The sequence below is a fragment of the Bubalus kerabau genome, unplaced genomic scaffold, assembly GCF_029407905.1.
Source record: "Bubalus kerabau isolate K-KA32 ecotype Philippines breed swamp buffalo unplaced genomic scaffold, PCC_UOA_SB_1v2 scaffold_50, whole genome shotgun sequence".
Lineage (NCBI taxonomy): Eukaryota > Metazoa > Chordata > Mammalia > Artiodactyla > Bovidae > Bubalus > Bubalus kerabau.
Genome location: NW_026577904.1, coordinates 2,375,821 through 2,393,496, shown reverse-complemented (window position 1 = coordinate 2,393,496; position 17,676 = coordinate 2,375,821). Strand labels below are relative to the sequence as shown.

General features: G+C 38.2%; 1 pseudogene; it reads left to right on the top strand.

The window, feature by feature from the left end:
• The window catches only part of LOC129640861 (protein LTV1 homolog), a 33,933-nt pseudogene extending 25,928 nt beyond the window's left edge, over nucleotides 1–8,005 (top strand).
• The last annotated feature ends 9,671 nt before the right edge of the window (nucleotides 8,006–17,676 follow it).

Here is a 17,676-nt window from a genome sequence, read left to right as displayed (position 1 = left end):
TCTGCATGATGACTGGCTCCAAATCAGAGATAATTTGTTGATCTCAGTCAGCAGGGTCACCTCTCATCCCATGTCCCCTCTATAACTGTTTCCATCCCAGCTGTTGAGACTCCTTCCTTTTCTAAGGCCATTAGAGCATCTCTCTCTCTGGTTCCATTCAGTGGTTATTTTAACAACAGAGTAAAAATTATCAACGTAATTTTCTATTTCCCATTTTAGAAACAAAATATCAACTGGTCAACTGATGGGAGAGTAAGTGGGGAACCAAGGGACAGTAATAACATATTAAAACATCTCCCCTTTAAACTACAATAATTCTCATTTGGGATTAAGCCTGAAGATCAAGAGTTACCTAGCAGCTTGTTTTTTCCAAGCTGGTGGAGAAGCTCTTCACTATCCAGTAATCTGCCTTGATGAAGGATGCAAGGAAGAAAAGCTCAAGAAAAATGTGTACTAGATTCATGGTAAAACTCTCTTTGCATACCATTCTACAGTTTAAAATCAGTTTGTGTACCTTTTATCTTATTTGATAAGATAATCATATGAATTAAACATTGAGCAACCAGAATTTTCTACTGGGTTACTCTCATCAGCATATATTCTATTGTTCCTATTTATAGTTAAATAATTAAAAAAAAAAAAACCTTCTTTGGAACCCACTTCTCTTCAAAAACTACCACATCCTGTGCACCAAAACTCCTCTAAAGACCTTTTAAATCCATTCCAGCCTGGCTTTTGCATGCACCATTCCACAGAAATTGCTCTTAGCAACTCTGATGAAATTCATCAATTCCTTAAAAGATCCAAAGTATCACATTTCACTCTAAAGGAAAAAAGGAATCTTAACAGTCTTATATCTATTAAAGGGATTGAATTTGTCCTTAAAACCTTCCAACAAAGACAACTCCAGCTCCAAATATTTTCACTGGGAAATTCTACTCAACATTTAATAAAGAAAAATTATAAATTATCCACAGCTTGTTGTAGACACTAAAAGATTGGAAAACATTTCCCAACTCATTTTATGAAGGTCTCATTTATTTTGGTCTCAATTACCTGAGACCAAAAGCAGATGAAGACATTATGAGGAAATAGAAGTACAGACCGATATCCATCACAGACACAGATGTAAAATTCTTCAGCAAACTACTAACAAACCCAATCCAGCAATAAAAAGATTGGTTCATCATGACCAAGTGGAGTTTATACCTTACCAGCACGTAAGGCTGGTACAAGATTTAAAATAATCAAGCAACAGGACTTCTACTTCATTTAAGACTGAATAAGAGGGGTTAAATTTACATTCCTTCTTGAAACAACTGGGAAAAAAACAGACAAAATATATGAAAAAAACAGTATTCAAAACATTGGATATCAGGAAATGAAAGACAGGGAAAAGTTAAAGTTCAAGTAAGCCCTTTGATTACTAGTTTACTGCCTGAAAGAACACTTCCGATGTATTGCACAGGGAGAGGAATGTCAGATGGAGCCCAGGTATCTCCTTAAGTTATGAGACAGAGCTAGGTGTCCAGGAAAATTAAGATACTAAAATTTTCATCACAGAGTACTGGAAGGGACAAAGAGAGAACTCTTGAGATGTGCAGACTGAGATCTGCAGAAGTCTTTGTTGTGTATTAGTGGACTCCTGATCAGTACATACATAGTGAGGAAACTACCTGAGGTCAAGAGAAGAAAGATTAGTGGGACCAGTGTGAGCAGCCAAGCAGGGTCAGGAATGTCTGTCTCAGCCATCAGGGCTTCCCTGGTGGCTCAGGTGGTAAAGAATCTGCCTGCAGCGCAGGAGACCCAGGTTCAATCTCTAGGTTGGGAAGATCCCCTGGAGAAGGGAATGGCAACCCACACCAGTACTCCTGCCTGGAAATCCTATGGACAGAGGACGCTGGTGGGCTACAGTCCATGGGGTCACAAAGAGCCAGACATGACTTAGCAACTAAACCACCACAGCCATCAAAGTGTAAAATTTCATTATACTCTTAGTTCAGAGTATTAAGAAGGATCCTGCCTCACCAATGGGGGTGAGTTAGCTCTAGACTAAATACAACTCTAGTTTCACCTAACAAAGCTTGAAAGCAAGATCCATATAGGATCAAATATTTTCCAGCTAACTCTATCCTAAAACAAGCTCAAGAATACCTTAATAGAAAACAAAAACATTGAACATTAAACACCCAGGGTAAAATTCATAATGTCTTTTATCAAACTGAAAAATTACCAGGCATACAAAGAGGTAGGAAAATATAATCTATAATGATAAAAAATCAATCATAACCAACACAGATGATAAAATTAGTAGACAAGGACATTAAACCAGTTACAACTGTATTCCATATGTTCAAGCAGTAAGAGAAAAGTTTGAAAATAAGTAAAATATAGAAGATATAAATGTAACCCAAATGGAATGTCTAGAGATTAATATTACAATGTCTAAGAGGAAAAGCATATGAGATGAAATTAATAAATTACAAACTGAAAATAAAGTAAAAATAAACTTGAAGCTACCACAACAGAAACTATCTAAAATGAAACATATAGAGAAAAAAAGATGGAAAACATTAGTAGAGTATCCATTAACTGTGAGATGACTAAAGGCAGCCAAATATGCATGTAACTGGAGTCTCCAAAAGGGTGGGTGGGAGGTGGGAATATTTATAAAGCAGTAGCAGCTGAAAATGTACTAAATTTGATTAAAATCATAAACTCACAGATCCAAGAAACTTAGAAAACCCCAAGAACAAGGAATATGCAAGAAAAAAAGAAAAAAATTACATCAAGGCATACTATAACAAAATTATTTAAAACTAGTGCTTGTTCTTGCCTGGAGAATCCCAGGGATGGGGGAGCCTGGTGGGCCACCATCTATGGGGTCGCACAGAGTTGGACACGACTGAAGCGACTTAGCAGCAGCAGCAGCAGCTAAAGAGAAAAATCTTAAAAGGAACCTGAGTACACAGATAATATATAAACATAAAGATAGTGACAGATTTCTTGCAGAAAACAACGCAAGCTAGAAGATAAGTGCAGCAACATCTTCAAAGTACAAAAAGAAAAGCATGATAAACTCAAGGTTTATCTCAACATAAGAAAGAAGAATATTGTGTGTGTGTGTGTGTATAAAACAAATCTTAGAATTTCATAATACTAACTTCTTGCTCTTAATACACTGACTTGTATTTATAGCAATAAAATTTTCTATCTGCTTATACAATAATCATTTCACAATCAGTTATTTAAACATGTATATCAACACATTTTTATGGACTACATTATATTTTAAATTATAATATTTGTTTCCAAATCAAACCAAAGATTCTTCTTTTTTTCATTATTCTCAAACATTCTCAACCAATTCTCAGATTGTTATCTCTATAGAAAACTTTAAAAATTAAGAAATATATGTCAGTGCCTATAAAATGAAGTGAAAACATGTATCTACAACTACCCTCACGTAATTTGGTTGGAACATGAAGAATGCTAACAAATGGTCATTCCCACTTCCTGTTCTATAATTCAAACTGGAGTGGAAAAATCACTCAGATGCCAACATCTTGGTGAATGGACAGGGAACCTTGAGAAATAAATAAGAAATGGATGAAGGAGGGAACAAAATAGCAGGGGAAATCGGTGTTTGGGTCAAGGCTGGAGCTTTATGGGCTTTGTGGGCTGTGTGGACTTTTAAGCTTGAGTGGGGTACACAGTCAGTTAACTTAGGACTCCTGATGGCTTTGGCTAACCCTGCAAGTGTAGGAGGTAGGGATTAGGTGTTTTTAGACCTTCCTGCATGGAATATTTGTAGCTTTTATTGTGTTTCTGAGCCAATTCTTCAGGCCTACACTTTGAAGCTCAAGAACAGATGTGTGATATGGCCTTGAAATGTACTATCTGGGCTTTGTCCACTTCCAAGCTGGGTCACCTGCTCTGGGACCCTCAGGTCACTGTTCCTGATATTAGCCCCACACCTCAACAGAATGGGGGCAAAAAGTCCTTTACAGAGAGGAAAAGTGTGTCTTTTTCACATGGTCCATTCAAGTCAGAGTCTTTAGCAAACAGATGTAAAATCACCCCAGAGGGTTCTGTTGCCTCCAAAGAAAATAAATGATGAAGAATGTGAACAAAACAGAGGAAGTTATGAAGACTGCTTTGATGATGATTATGACCACCTACAGCATTTGAAAGAAGCATCTGGGCCCTACATACTTAAATCCAAATTACCTTCAGTACACATAACAAGAGAGAGGAGAAAGAGGAGACTTTGATAATTCTAGGCCCTGGAATTAATTTGCCTTCATCAGAGTTTAAAACAGAATGTAAGGAAGTTATTAATTGGTAACAAAACCAGCTCCTATTTTGGGTTCTCATCTGGATTTAGATCCTGACATTGTTGTGGCTCTTGGTGATGATTTCAACTCTGTTACCCAGAAAGTCTATGTGAAGGTGACTTTATCCTTCAGATTAATGAGGAACAAGAGAGGAAGAGGGAATGAATAGAAAGAAATCTGAAGATGAAAATGTCAGCAAGTGGAAAGATATGGATGGGAAGAAAAGAGATAGGGAGAAATGATGACTGATTTATAAATGCCAATCTCAAATGAAGATAATCTGGCTGTCAGGACAAACCTCATGAAGTCAAAGGATGCTGGTTTTTTCCTTGTTTTGTTTTGTTTTGATTTTTTAAGAAGAAAAAATAAAAAGTCACCTTGTATAGAATTCTATGACTTTCTCAGTCATGAGAAGAAATAGGCAGCATGAGCAGTTTGAGTATTATGAGCAGTTACAATGGTAAGATTGGAGCTCTCAGATCAGTTCAGTCGTTCAGTACTGTCCAACTCTTTGCCACCCCATGGACTGCAGCATACCAGGCCTCCCTGTTCATCACCAACTCCAAGAGTTTACTCAAACCCATGTCCATCGAGTCAGTGATGCCATCCAGCCATCTCATCCTCTGTCGTCCCCTTCTCCTCCTGCCCCCAATCCCTCCCAGCATCAGGGTCTTTACGAATGAGTCAATTCTTCATATCAGGTGGCCAAAGTATTGGAATTTCTGCTTCAACATCAGTCCTTCCAATGAATATTCAGGACTGATTTCCTTTGGGATGGACTGGTTGGATCTCCTTGCAGTCCAAGGGACTCTCAAGAGTCTTCTCCAACACCACAGTTCAAAACCATCAATTCTTCAGTGCTCAGCTTTCTTTATAGTCCAACTCTCACATCCATACATGACTACTGGAAAAACCATAGCTTTGAATAGACAGACAAAGTAATGTCTCTACTTTTTAATATGCTGTCTAGGTTGGTCATGGGAGAAGGCAATGGCACCCCACTTCAGTACTCTTGCCTGGAAAATCCCATGGATGGAGCCTGGTGGGCTGCAGTCCATGCGGTTGCTAGGAGTCAGACACGACTGAGCTACTTCACTTTCACTTTTCATTTTTCACTTTCATGCATTGGAGAAGGAAATGGCAACCCACTCCAATGTTCTTGCCTGGAGAATCCCAGGGACGGTGGAGCCTGGTGGGCTGCCGTCTATGGGGTCACACAAAGTCGGACATGACTAGCAACTTAGCAGCAGCAGCAGGTTGGTCATAACTTTTCTTTCAAGGAGCAAGCATCTTTTAATTCCATGGCTGCAATCAGCATCTGCAGTGATTTTGGAGCCCCCAGAAAAAAGTCCTTCACTGTTTCCACTATTTCGCTGTCTATTTGCCATGAGGTGATGGGGCCAGATGCCATGATCTTAGTTTTCTGAATGTTGAGCTTTAAGCCAACATTTCATTTTCACTCTCCTCTTTCACTTTTATAAAGAGGCTCTTTAGTTCTTCTTTGCTTTCTGTCAACAGGGTGGTGTCATCCACATATCTGAGGTTATTGATATTTTTCCTGGAAATCTTGATTTCAGCTTGTGATTCATCCAGCCCGGCATTTCTCATGATGTACTCTGCATATAATTTAAAAATGCAGGGTGCAATATACAGCCTTGGTGTACTCCTTTCCCTATTTGGAATCAGTCTTGTTCCATATCCAGTTCTAACTATTGCTCCCTGACCTGCATACAGATTTCTCAAGAGGCAGGTCAGGTGGTCTGGTATTCCCATCTCTTTAAGAATTTTCCACAGTTTGTGGTAATTCACATTGTCAAAAGCTTTAGCATAGTCAATAAAGCAGAAATAGATGTTTTTCTGGAACTCTCTAGCTTTTCTGATGATCCAGTGGGTGTTGGCAATTTGATCTCTGTTCCTCTGTCTTTTCTAAAACCAGTTTGAACATCTGGAAATTCATGGTTCACACACTGCTGAAGCCTGGCTTGGAGAATTTTGAGCATTACTTTACTAGTGTGTGAGATGAGTGCAACTGTGCTTTAGTTTGAGCATTCTCTGGCATTACCTTTCTTTGGGATTGGAATGAAAACTGAACTTTTCCAATCCTGTGGCCACTGCTGAGTTTTCCAAATTTGCTGACATACTGAATGCAACACTTTCACAGCATCATCTTTTAGGATTTGAAATAGCTCAACTGGAATTCCATCACCTCCACTAGCTTTATTCGTAGTGATGCTTCCTAAGGCCCACTTGACTTCACATTCCAGAATGTCTGGCTCTAGGTGAGTGATCACACCATTGTGATTTTCTGGGTCATGAAGATCTTTTTTGTATAGATTTTCTGTGTATTCTTGCTACCTCTTCTTAATATCTTCTGCTTCTGTTAGGTCCATACCATTTCTGTCCTTGATTGTGCCCACCTTTGCATGAAATGTTCCCTTGGTATCTCTAATTTTCTTGAAGAGATCTCTAGTAGTTCCCATTCTATTGTTTTCCTCTATTTCTTTGCATTGATTGCTGAGGAAGGCTTTCTTATCTCTTCTTGCTGTTCTTTGGAACTCTACATTCAAATGGGTATATCTTTCCTTTTCTCCTTTGCCTTTCACGTCTCTTCTTTTCACAGCTATTTGTAAGGCCTCCACAGACAACCATTTTGTCTTTTTGCATTTCTTTTTCTTGGGGATGGTCTTGACCCCTGCCTCGTGTACAGTGTCACAAACCTCCATCCATAGTTCCTCAGGCACTCCCTCTATCAGATCTAATCCCTTGAATCTATTTCTCACTTCTACTGAATAATCGTAAGGGATTTTATTTAGGTCATACCTGAATGGTTCAGTGATTTTCCCCACTTTCTTCCATTTAAGTCTGAATTTGGCAATAAGGATTGCATAATCTCAGTCACGGTCAGCTCCTGGTCTTGTTTTTGCTGACTATATACAGCTTCTCCATCTTTGGCTACAAAGAATGTAATCAGTCTGATTTCAGTATCGACCATCTGGTGATGTCCATGTGTAGAATCTTCTCTTGTGTTGTTGGAAGAGGGTCTTTGCTATGACCAGTGCATTCTCTTGGCAAAACTCTATTAGCCTTTGCCCTGCTTCATTCTGGACTCCAAGAATGGTTGGAGCTCTGGATCATGCCAATTTGGAGGGTTCCATTAGTGTAGAAAGCAAATGGTTACATGAAAGAGAAGGTAGAGAATTGTGTAAAGCTGAATACACCTAAGACTCTGAGGATGAAGGTCTGCCAGTAAATGAGATTGATGAGTCTGAGGAGGAAGAAATGTTTTCTGTAGTTTACCAGCAGCAAGAGAAGCAGGACTGTGAATTAATTTGTAGCACATGCTCAAATTTAACCATTCTTAGTTTGTCAGGTAACCAAAGCCCAAACAAATTCAAATATTTAATAAAACAGGAATACCTCTCAATGATTTATCAAAGAAAAGACTCAAAGCAAAGCAAGTTAATAAGTGCAGACGATTAATGGCAGTGATCTGCCTGAGGTACCAACTCACTCACATTCTGAAAATGAAAGCAAAGCAAATAAAAGAACAAGAAATCAAGTTATAAAAGAACAGAGGGTGGAGAAACTAGCTAACAAATCATCCTGCAAACTGGAGAAGGCAGGAAAAAGAGCTGCTGCAGTTAAATATTAAGGGCCCGAAGTTATGAAAATGGGACTTTTAGGAAAAAGCACACCCCCTACTAGGGATGCCTCATTACGTTCAATGATGATTTGCAATGTTCAAATGACAAGACTCTGCCATTTTTATTGACAGGTACTGATAAAACAAGTATAGTATTTGAACTAATTTTATAGCTCAATTATAAAACTGTTGAACAAGTTTCCCCTGCAGACCATCACATACATAGTGTCAAATTTTTAATGTTTATTTAATGTTTATTCTTATTGTTTTAAATGTTTAATTAAATTTAATGTTGTGCTATAAATTTACATCAGTGCTAAAATGACTTCATAAATGTGAAATGTGTTGATAAATTATTGGAAAACATCATCATGGCTTGCAGAAAAACCCAAAGACCACAAAGTTCGATAGAGGCTCAATAGTAATGGATGGAGTTCTAGTTTTAGATTCCTAGGTCAGGCCCTTGATGGGCAAATTAGATCAGCTGCCCTGAATACTTTTCATTCTTATTCTGATTTACACTATATTCAGGGCCAAGGAGAAATCTCTGAAAGAAATCTGTGAAAGGGTTCACTTCAGGAGCCATACAGCTTTGCCTATGGCCTCAAGCATTGCCCTCTCACCACTGTAACACAGCCTGTCTTTGGTGCATAGAATCTGATCATAGGTTTAGACATCAGTGACCCAAACTATTATTTCACCAAGGGAAGAGTGATAGATTTTATTAATGAACAACTAAAACTGGAGGAAGCTGTCATAAAAGAACATTTCACCTTCTTAAGGTAAAGAAACAATTCTGAATGTAAACAACAAAATCTGAGAAAAATAATTTAACAGGGCTGCCTGTGGAACAATCTAATTCTAGAAATTGGATATACTTTAGAAATCTTCAGAATGTGAGAAAATAATAGCAAATGAAGCAACTGACAAATAACTAATCTCAAAAATATACAAGCAACTCCTACAGCTCAATTCCAGAAAAATAAATGACCCAATCAAAAAATGGGCCAAAGAACTAAATAGATATTTCTCCAAAGAAGACATACAGATGGCTAACAAACACATGAAAAGATGCTCAACATCACTCATTATCAGAGAAATGCAAATCAAAACCACTATGAGGTACCATTTCACGCCAGTCAGAATGGCTGCAATCCAAAAGTCTACAAATAATAAATGCTGGAGAGGATGTGGAGAAAAGGGAACCCTCTTACACTGTTGGTGGGAATGCAAACTAGTACAGCCACTATGGAGAACAGTGTGGAGATTCCTTAAAAAACTGGGAATAGAACTGCCTTATGATCCAGCAATCCCACTGCTGGGCATACACACTGAGGAAACCAGAAGGGAAAGAGACACATGTACCCCAATGTTCATCGCAGCACTGTTTATAATAGCCAGGACATGGAAGCAACCTAGATGTCCATCAGCAGATGAATGGATAAGAAAGCTGTGGTACATATACTCAGCCATTAAAAAGAATGCATTTGAGTCAGTTCTAATGAGGTGGATGAAACTGGAGCCTATTATACAGAGTGAAGTAAGCCAGAAAGAAAAACACCAATACAGTATACTAACTCATATATATGGAATTTAGAAAGATGGTAACAATAACCCTGTATACGAGACAGCAAAAGAGACACTGATGTATAGAATTGTCTTTTGGACCCTGTGGAAGAGGGAGAGGGTAGGATGATTTGGGAGAATGGCATTGAAACATGTAAAATATCATGTATGAAACGAGTTGCCAGTCCAGGTTCGATGCACGATACTGGATGCTTGGGGCTGGTGCACTGGGACGACCCAAGAGGGATGGTATGGGGAGGGAGGTGAGAGGAGGGTTCAGGATGGGGAACACATGTATACCTGTGGCGGATTCATTTTGATATATGGCAAAACCAATACAATATTGTAAAGTTAAAAAATAAAATTAAATTAAATTAAAAACAAACAAAAAATAATATAGACTTAAAATAAAATTTGATTTAGTTGTATATGTTCTAAAGCCAAGATGAAACAATCTATTAAACATTTCAAAATGCAAAGTAATACATAGCTTACAATGTAATTATAAATCTGGAAATATAAAAGGCACTGTATTCCTTCAGTAAATAGATGTGTTTATGTATTGAACTTTTTGTGTTTATTTCAAGGAATAATTAAATAAGATCTAAAAATAAAAATATCATTTGACTGCTAAAAAAAAGAAATTAGGAATAAACGGGAGTGGCTTAAAAAATATATTTGAGTCTTATTTGCAGAATTAGAGAAGTTTCAATATAATAACAAAGAAAGAAAAACAATAGCATTAAAATAGAACTAGAAGAAAGCCTACAATCTTAAAAAGGCAGGTGAGACACAGTGACAAGGAAAATAAGATGATTTCTCTTCAGAGGCCAGGCCAGAAAGGCATAAAAAAGAGGCGCACTAAAGGCAGTCTTTGAAAACGCCCCAAATAGTTCCAGATTACAAACCACCTCTGCTCTTCAAAGATGCCCTCAATAATTCCAGCCACATGACATTCACGCCCCTATATAGTTTCTTCCTACTTTTTATCTGGGTTCATCAATGTATGACCAATAAAATATAGAAGTGATATGTTACTTTCAAGGTTAAGTAATGATAAGATGCTGTGACTCTCTTAAATCACTTCCCCTGGTGCAACCAGATGCCATCTCCTATGAACACTCAGGATACACTGTAAGACTGATACATAAGGAACTAAAACCTTCTGTCGAAGTCACTAAGGAGCCAGGGGTCCTGCCAAGAACCATGTGGATGAGCCATCTTGGAAGTGATCTTCAAGCCCCAGTAAAGAGGTCAGATGTTTACAGATACACACACACACACACAAAAGACTAAAGGAAATGTTCATCTCTGGGGTGTTGTAATCATGGACTTTTTTTTCTCTGAAATGTTTTTATGTTCAAAGTTTTCTAAAATCAGCACTGTTTTAAAATTTAAGACTGAAAACGACAATGATGGGGTGTTGTAAACATGGATTTTTTTTTCCTCTGTAATGTTTTTATGTTCAAAGTTTTCTAAAATTGGCACTGTTTAAAATTTAAGACTGAAAATGACAATAATGTAAGTAACAGTTGGGAAGTGGGGGGACATGCATAGCCAAAATACAGGCTTGAACAGAACCAGAAAAGGATGAGTTCACGGCTCAATAAGTTTGGCAACCCTCAGAAGAAGCACCTGAAATTAGGACTTGATGCAACTTGTTCCCAAAAACTCTAGTACAAAAGTGGACAGGTGAGACCAAGAAGGAAAGGAAAGCAATACTGATGTGCTCAACAGTCAGATACCAGTGTGGGCAACTGCAGCTCAAGTCCATAGGAGGCTTCTGGGAGACCACCCCAAAAGAGAAAAAAGCTGGGGAATTTAATCACCAAACCTCTATCGTTTGTTGGGGGCTTTACAGCAATGTACAGATCTTGCAAACTACCTTATACCTAGACTAAAGGCAAACCTGAAGCCAAGATGCTCCTGATAAAAAGTGCACAGGAATGCAGAAAATTAGGGAAAGATGGTCACATGCACACACTGAGGAGTCTGCTGAGCTGCTATGTCAGCAAAGGATACACGTAGGAGACACGGGCCGATGACACTGGGAAGACAGGCTGAGACTGACCTGTGGCTTTCAATTCTTAAAGAGCTTGGACTTCATTTTACGAGCACTTAAAGAACTAAAGAGTTGACTTAATTTTTATTATGCAGAATTTTAAACATACATAAGATTATAAAGAACAGTCAGCATCAGCTCAGGCCTATCTGTCTATGCTGCCATTCATGCTTTCTCGATGTGATTTGAATCAAATCCCAGGCATCATATCAATTATTCATAAACATTTTAGTATGTGTGTATTAAATATAAAAGATAAGGACCTCTTCTCCTTTTTAATACAACCTCAATACCACTATCAAATCTAAAAATAATTAATAATTCCTTAATACCATCAAATGCCCAGGCAACATTCAAATTATCAAGTGAGAATTTTAAGAGGAAACTTATGTGGGAAAAGTTACCCTCGTACCAGCAAACACGATGTTTTACTGCCATGAGAACCAGAACAGAGGAGGGAGACTGTGGATTCCATGACCACAGGATGGGCATGAGACAGGCAAGGTGTGAGCTAGAGTGCTGGTAACTGAGATGGAAACATGGACCCTTCGTGAGAGGGAGACCTGACGGGGCTCAGTGAAAGCAAAGATGAGGCAGCACAGAAGTCACCAGGTCATAGAGAAGCTGCAAGGAATAATGACATAGGATAGGAGGTGACGGATTTAGCCCTGGATCTATTGGCTTTAAAGACTAATCTCTGGTTGGAAACGTAGAGAGAATACCTGGAAGATACAGAACCGTGGTTTGAGGGAGAGACTGGAATTAGAGACTTAGATCTGAGAATCACAGAGGTTATACGTAATCAAAGTGTACAAAAGAGAAAAAAGCAAAGGGCAAGGCAGAACTTCATCCTCGCCTTAAGGAACTAGAAATTAAAACAAAGGCCATGACAGCAGACAAAAATGGAACAGTCAAGAAGGCGAGAAAGAAACCAGAACTGAGATTTATCACAAAAGCCACTTTCAAGAAGGATGAAGAATCCCCAAGTACAAAAGATACAGGAAAATATTCTGGGGACACCAAAGTACATTAAATGCTCAGTGGTGTTCTATTATATGTGTGGTTGGTGGTTTAATCGCCAAGTCGTGTCTGACTCTGCAACTCCATGGACTGTAGCCTGCCAGACTTCTCTGTCCATGCGATTTTCCAGGCAAGAATACTGGAGTGGGTTGCATTTTCTTCTCCAATCTATCATATACTACCCTGCAAATCTTAAAGAGTTCCCATTGTATGCCAAAGACTGTGCTGAAGGTCCTGGGCATGAGATGGAAAATCCAGTTCAGACCTTTCCGTCTAGGAGCTAACCCTGTAGTGAAAGAAGTTATTCAGCTGACTGTGCAAAGAGATAATTACCAGCTGCAATTACTGCAATGTGGGAAAGCCCAGGGTTGCAGGACTTCAGGACTTGCAGAGACTGCACATTAGGAGAATCAGGTCTGTTCTGGGAAAGTAGGGAGGATAATAGATGGTTTCCTTGGAATCTGGAATAGATTGGACAGCCACATCCACAGGAATTCTCTGGCATTCCTCCTGGACTTGTTAGTAAAGAATGACAACATTGTTTTTGTCATTCAAAAAAAAGAACATGAAAACACGTCATCCACATTTCCAAGTAAAGTCAACTAGATCTTTATTTTGAAATAAAGAAGGATTTTAGGAAATTTTGATAATGGATTCCTTGTTGAGATATTTTGTACAAATGTTTACAAAGAAAAGAGATATCATCAAAAGCAAGGTGTGGGAACTTCTAAATTATTTTTAGTAGGATCTAACATATGAGTGTCATAGAAGAAAACACGTATTTTGGCTTCAGTTTCTGCCATAAAAACTTATGACTGAAACAAGTATTTTCTTTTGGAAATCAGTATTTTGGTTCTCAGGGCTCAAGCAGTCATTTTGTTTGGAAATTATCTTTTCATACTTACAGTGAGGACAGAACTCTGCAAAAGTACCACACCATGCCAACAACCACTGATCAAGTTTTTACTGTATTCCCACAGTGCTCACATTTGATAAATTCATATATAGATATATAATTACCTCCAAAGAAATGAAAAGTAAAGGCTTTAAGACAACATCCATGCAACAAATAGTAAACTCTAAAGTTGATCCATCTAAGAATTAAGAAATTAGCTCAGAGATATGAGTGGTGCTCAAATGTTTTAGAAAGCAATTTGGATGCAAATTAATCCTTAAAATATCCTCAGAATATTCTTTGGATTTTTTTTCTTATTGGAATATTATACTTTATTATTTTTAAAATAAAAATTCAGATTCCTTTTAGAAACCTTCCTTGAGAAATAGGTCAAGTTCAAAAGTATTAAAAGTTTACTGACATGGTTTCAGATTTCACATGACAACTTGTCTTAAACTATTACTTGTTGAGATTTGATATAATATTAAAAAGAATATCGAGAACTATCTGGAAAAGTTATTAAAATTATCCTCCCTTTCCAACTACATATTTGCATGAAGTCAACTTTTCTTTATATATGTCAACTTAAATACTATAATGCAACAAACTGAATGCAGAAGCAGATTGTAAGAGTCCAGCGGTCTATTAAGATATATATTCAAGACATTTACTAAATGTAAAACAGTGTCACTCTTCTCACTACTTCTTGTTGTTCTGAGAAATCTATATTATGTATTTTAACATGTGAAGTTGTTTAGTTGCTGTCATGCCTCTTTTGCCACTTCATGGACTGTAGCCCGTCAGGCTCCTCTGTCCACGGGATTCTCCAGGCAAGAATACTGGAGTGGGTTGCTGCCGGGGTCCAGCCCCGGCTGATCCAGGGTATTCGAAGGAGAGACGGCTTCGGCGACCTATTTATTTATTTATTTATCAAAGATATAAAGAATAATAGAATGAGGATAGCTCAGTAGGAAAATTCAATGGAGAAAAGAAGCTGAGTAGCTTGGTTTACGAGGAAAATCAATATAACCTGTGACACCAGGTTAGCTCTGACCACGGAGGCTGCAGGCGCCCTCTAGAATAGCGGAAGGTGCCCCACCTTAGGCACCTTCTCAAGTGGTCTTAGAAGCCCAGGCAAATAAATGGTCGCAGAGGATATCTGCGCTCCAGATGGAGACTCAGCTGGAAATTGAGGGGAAGAATGACATGGGGAGACCAAGCTTTGGTGAGCAAGGCCCATAGCTTTATTTTCAACAGGGGTTTTTATACCCTAAGTTAAACATAGAGGATAATAGGGGATGCAAAGTCAGCAGTTTTTGATCCTTATCAAAAACCAGGGTTTCTTTCCTGCAAATTTATCGTATACAAATGGTTTAGGTGATTTACATCATCTTCTGGCCAGAAGGCCTATTAACATTTTATGACTCTTGACAAAGACTTATCAACAAAGACTTGTTTTCTCTAAGAGTAATTATTTTAAGGTTTGGCGCCATCTTCCGAAGGTGTTAGATAAAATTGCATTCCTATAGGGCAGAGGCGTAATGGGTTTACAACAAAGGAAAGAATTTATTACCTTAAGGGTCTAAAGTTACTAACACCAAGGCCACTATTTATTTTTTCTACATACCAACTATATTAATTAATACACATTCAAGGATACAATACAGGGGATGTGGAAACTTGGCAACAAACATTGGCTCATCAATGAAATCTTTTACTAGTTTTATTCTGACAGTTTCTAACTCTCTGAGAGGCTCGAAGCTATTTGAATATCTTAAGTTTCCCGTGCCTCTCGAGGCTGGGAGACTGTAAACAATCGTATGCATAGCTGTAGGAGACGGGGTAAACTTGTCAGGCGAGTTAGAGAGCCATCTGAGGGGTTTGGATTTAAACACTCCTAGTTGCCCAGGAACTTTATTAATTGGAGCTGTAAGTTAGCTCTTTGACAGAGAGAGTGAGATGGTGGTGGGGGACAGCCTCCAGTAAAGTCAGAGGTGAGAGCACAAAGCAATAAAGTAGGCAGACTCTGGTTTTTGGGGGTAGATGTTCAAGAATATCCAGGGGGACTCCTGAGGCTCGATCCTGCCTTTGCGTATGCCGAGCCTCCTTCCTCATGACCTTTGTCACGAATGGAATGTCTCTCGTCGGCTCCCGGCAGGTTGCCATTTCCTTCTCCAGAGGATTTTATTGACCAAGGATGGAACCCACGTCTCCCACATTGGCAGGTGGATTCTTTACCACTGAGCCACCAGGAAAGCCCCAACATGTAATGATTATTCATTATTATCTTAAAGTATAATAATAAAATTTTTCAAAGATTTCTCAGCTTTAAAATCTAATGTGATAAATACTCAGATATAACCTATGTTAATAAAAGCTCTTTAATGATTTTTCATAGTGTAAAAGTGTTGAGAAATCCTCAATAGATAAAATTTCTGCTTACCATGTTTACTATTTGTTATTTTGGATCGTTCCTGGGTTGCTTTAATCTACTCCAAGTGCACCTTCCATTGAAAGTTTGATTTCAACAGTATGGCCAAATCAGCACTGCCAAGGAAAGAACAGGGTATTTGCCCCAACAGGCTTTACAAGGTTCAAGAGGAAAGCAAAAAGTTATTGTCAAACTATATTATAAAATTATTGTCCAATTATATATCACCTATGCTGGAACTGTATGTTTTTTGAAACTTAAAATATTTATATCTTTCCTAATTATAAAAGAATCAAAAGCCTATATAATACAGTACATAAGATTTAAGAAATCACCCCCAAATCACCCAAAGATATCCATTTTGCTATATTTTCTTTCAGACTTCTTTTTTTCATACTATAGTTAATGTGTGTGTGTTAATGTGTGTGCCTGGCAAGGATGAAATGATCCATACATAAATTTAGCTATAAGAGTTCTAGGATAATAAAGGATTTCAGACTGGAAATCTCTGGATCCTGAAAATCATTGGGATATAAGTAAGAAATCTATTGTATAAACCTAAGTGATTTGATTTCATTAAATCAAATGTATACTGCCTGATAAGCTATAATAATTACGTTTTCAATCTAAAATATAGCTGAGTAAGAGATCTAGACATTAAACAGTCTTCCAGTTAAAAATTTTAATATACAGAAGTATTTAACATGCAGAAGTTATTCTACTAACAATATTAAAATGCTGTTATACAGGAGAATGGGCTTCCCAGGTGGCGCTAGTGATTAAGAACCAGCCTGCCAATGCAGGAGACATAAGAGATGCAGGTTCAATCCCTGAGTTAGGAAGATCCCCTGGAGGAGGGCATCGCAACCCACTCCAGTATTCTTGTCTGGAGAATCCCATGGACAGAGAAGTCTGGTGGACTTCTCTGCAACAGTCCATATGCAAAGACCCAGACACAACTGAAGTGATTTAGCACGCACATGCATTACAGTAAGCATGAGTGAACATCATAGTTCTACTTTGGTATTTGGTATTATTAAGAATGCCTGTTAAAAAACAAACAAACAAACAAACAAAAAAAAAAAACAATGCCTGTATTTTAAAAATCTTGTTTCAGTGAATCACTATAATATCTACCAACTTTGCCTTAGCACCTTACTTACAATAGTGAGGATCCCCTTTTGGCTCAGTGGTAAAGAATCCATCTGCCAGTGCAGGAGCCATGGATTGGATCCTTGATCAGGGAAGATCCAGCATGCCACGGAGTAGCTAAGCCCATAGGCCACTACTCTCGAGCCTGTGTTCAAGAGCCTGGAAGCCCCAACTACTGAGAAACGTGTCACAACTTCCGAAGCCCAAGTACCCTAAAGCCCATGCTCTGCAACCAGAGAAGCCTGCACACTGCAACTGCGGACAAGTCCATGCGGCAACCAAGAGCCAGCACAGCCCAAAACAAGAATCCTGCTTAAAACAGTAATTTAATCCCATACGTGTGCTGATATTTGTGTGAAAGGTACAAAGTAATTAGTGATAACTGTTTCTTCAAGACCATCTGCTTTCAATTTTTCTTCAGATGTTTTATCAATTGTCACTATGAGAAATATTAACTTTCCAAAAATTAAGCACATTTGAAACAATTTTTAAGAGGGGAGAAAAACTGATAGAACTGACCATTATAGAAAAGTCGAAAGGTAACATACAAAATATGTTTGAGAATGCTTT